Genomic DNA, 3,810 nt, shown 5'->3' with positions numbered 1-3,810 from the left:
CTACTCTAGAGCTATAATTGGTGCCTATTTTATACCAATCCTAGTTCTGAAATTTCAATTTAAAATTATTGTGAAAACAAGTGCCAAAACTAGAGGTTTCTTGAGTCTTTTTTTATAGTTTTTCTACTCTACTCTAGAGCCATTCTAGGTTTCTCTTTGAGTCCTAGCTTGCTTTTGTGTGCTTTTCATTGCTTTAATTGTTGAATAATCCTTGAAAATTTGTCTTGTTAAAAATCTATTGGTTTAGCTTTCATTTCATTTTTTTTTGGTCTTTGGTTATTGCTTGTCTCTTTGTTTCCTTGCATGTGAGTTGCCATATAGGGAATTGGAAAGGAGGATTGGTGCCATCCCTTGAAGAATTCGAGTCAAGAAGCAAGAGGTCAACCACCTTAAGAGCTATTGGACTAAGAAGCACTCCAAATTGAGTGAAACACCAAAGAGAGAATAACCACCACAATTGGGGACTTTTCTTTTGTAATTGGCAATTTGCTTTGCTTTCAAATTTTGTAAAAAAAAGGCCTTTCATTGGAAGTAAGTTGGGAGCCTCCAATAGGTCACCCTACTTCCATTTGTGTGTAATAATTTTAGGATAGTGAGTGTTTTGTTGGTAACCTTAAATGAGGTCATCCAAACACTCTTAGGATCCGCCTAGTTTGCATTTCTTGCACTTTAATTTCTTGCTTACTTTCATAGCTTATTTCCTTTATCCTTCATTGTCAAACCGCCTAGTTAGCTTTCCTTTTACCAATTAGTTTTTACCTTATCTTTCACACCTCTTTTAGTGTTTATTTTGGCTAGTTTCAACCATAGTTTCTTTTACCTTTTTTTTTCAAACCCCCAAAAAGAAAGAACCACAACTTAGAAACCAAAATGAGTCTTCATTCTTCATCTAGTGTTAATGGTGAGGGTTCTACTCCTAAGGACCCCTTGTATAAGATATTAGATGAGTTGAGATCCCTTAAGTTGTGGAAAGAAAAACAAGAGAGAAAATAAAAAAGGAAAAAAAGAGTGGAAGAAATAAGTCAAGATGAAAAAGAGAAAATAAGGGAAGAAGAAAGAAGGAAAATACTAAAAGAGTTAAGAAAATAAAAACATGCCTCCTATAGTAGTCATAACTCTTGCAAGAGCCTAAGTGAAGAACTTTGTCACTATTATGAAGGAAGGCATATGGCACATCCTAGACCTCACTCCCATTGGAGAGAAAAGGAAAGAAAGCCTCAAGAGGCTAACATTAACCTCCTATACTTCCATGGGAAGGACAATGTAGAGGCTAACTTAGATTGGGAAATAAGGGTAGAGCAACAACTTAAAAGGAAGTCTACTTCAAAATCTTATGGCTCTCACTCTTACCAAAGAAAGACCAAGGTCAAGCCATCTTAGGGGTGACACCTTCTAAGCCCAAAGATGATAAGGGGAAGGCAATAGAAAAGCAACCCCTTAAGGCTAGTATGCAAGAGAAGACTAGCTCCGTAAAGTGCTTTAAATGTCTTGGAAGAGGGCACATTACTTCTCAATGCCCCACCAAGAAAACCATGATTATGAGGTGCCAAGAAATTTATAGTAGCCAAGATAAGGCTACTACTTCACCTTCCTCTAGTAAAAGTGAAGTAGCAAAAAGGGAAGAATCTAGTAAAGAGATCTACCCCCAAGAAGAAGGACAACCTTTAATAGTTAAGGAGGAGTGTAAAGAGGTAAGTGTCTCCTCCAAGAGGTTAGCTAAGAAGGAAAGACATTTTGAAATAAAGACAAATATTAAAGAATTTTCCCCTCTTAGACAACCTCCACATTTTCTCCTTTGTAAAAAGACACTTGTTAGCATTGCCACACCTCTTAGGCTTGAGTTTATTCCTCAAGTAAAGGAGTTGTTGGATGAGGGTTTGGTTCGCAAGAGCTTAAATCCTTGTGCTTTGTTGGTGCCCAAAATAGGTATTATTAGGCACCAAATCCCTAAAATAGGTGGTATGATGAATGCTTTGAGTGGTGCAACACTCTTTTGTAAAATCACTCGTGCACCCAACATCTTCATGATTTGTGTACATAGGGACTCATTAGGTAGGTTTGTTCTTATTTTTAGTTTCAATACAAACTTAGGTACTCATATGGGACACCTTAGGTTTGTCATACTTTTTGGTAGGAGTAATCAACATGAAAATACAGAAAAAGGTATGTTCTATTGCATTACTTTTCTTAATTTTTTAAATTGTGATCAAGGGGTTCCCATGAACCCTAAGAGAATAAAGGTCATTCCTGAGTGGCCCACTCCACCAAGTGTAAGAAAAATTTGGGGCTTCCATGACTTAACAAACTTTTACAAAAGGTTTGTCCCATATTTTTCTATACTTGTAGCACCACTCATTGAGTTGGTGAGGAACCATGTTCCTTCATGGGAAGATGCCCAGGAAATGGGTTTTCAGACCTTACCTTACTTCAACATACCAAACACCACTAATACATATGTTTTTGTTCTTTTTACAGGTATTGAGGAAAAAATCCCAGAGTTTCAAGAACCTCGGGATTTGAGGTCAAATCCTTTTCAAGGGGGAGGGAATGATGCAATCCTACCCCGCAAGGGCATTGGATAGAAGACTCCAAGAAGATTGGGCCAGAGATGCAAGAGAAGGCCCTAGGGTTTTGATGAGCCTTAGGGTAGAAATTTTGGCTCCAAAAATTCAAGTGAAATTTGAATAGAAATTAAAATTTCCCTCCAATTTTGTGTGACACTTAGGTTATAAATAGAGGCCATGTGTGTGCATTTCTTCAACTTTGATCATTTGAAAATTAAACTTCAGATTTCAAAGCTCTTTTAGAGCACAAAATTTCGTGCTCTTCTCTTCCTCTCCCTTCATTCATCTCCTTCTTCCTTCAAGCTCTTATCAATGGCCTCCTATGGTGGTGAGCTTCTTCTAGACTCATCTTCTCCTTGAAGTAGCGTCTCCTCTCTCTCTTCCTTCTCCATTCTGCTGCTATTCATCTTCCAAGAAGCAAATGCATCCATTGATGAAGAAGATCCTAGGCCTACAAGCTCCAATGGAGCTTACATCACCAACACTTGGTCTACATCCAGTTGTCCTACAAAACTTAAAGGGTTCCACTAATCAAAACTTTGATAACAACCAAAGTATTCTATATGCCAATTCCAGCTACAACGAGTACTCTCTAGGCCACCCCTAACACTACCCTCAATCTCCCCCGAGATTAAGACCCAAGTATTTTTTGTCACTAAGCCTGTTTTGATGATTACTTTAAGTACTTAAGGATCTATTAACTATTCCATGACTATGGACTATGAGCCAAGTGCTAAAGCACTTGTCTTCTTAGGACTAGTTGTTGAGGTAGTATTCTCCAATAACTAATACTTTAGCTATTGTCCAGAGCCTTTCTATTCATTCTTTCTCCTTGTATCTCATAGATATAGATAAACTTGGACTCAACCAGACTTAACAATCTCTCCCTTTTTATGATGACAATTAGTATAAATTTTGACACAAAAAAGGATAAGATGAAAAGTTTAAGATCAAGGTACCAGATGTTTAGAGTGTACTGTTGCACACTACTTACTCTTTGTTTGTGTATTTGAAGAATGTTACTTTGTCATACAACAAACTTGTTAAGCATTAAAGCATATAAAGGTCTTTTAAAGACATAATCAAAGAAAATATGATATCAGAACACATGAGCAAATTATATTGAGATAAATGAGACTCTCCTTGAGTTCATTGCCTTGTGCATGTATTAGAGAATATGTATTAATCGGAGCATGCATAACATATGTGTAGAAGAATTAGAAAAAAGTGAAAACACACATATGTG

This window comes from Glycine max, chromosome 3 (assembly GCF_000004515.6).
Source record: "Glycine max cultivar Williams 82 chromosome 3, Glycine_max_v4.0, whole genome shotgun sequence".
Lineage (NCBI taxonomy): Eukaryota > Viridiplantae > Streptophyta > Magnoliopsida > Fabales > Fabaceae > Glycine > Glycine max.
The sequence above is the reverse complement of the archived record's forward strand: the minus strand, read 5'-3'. Positions refer to the sequence as shown.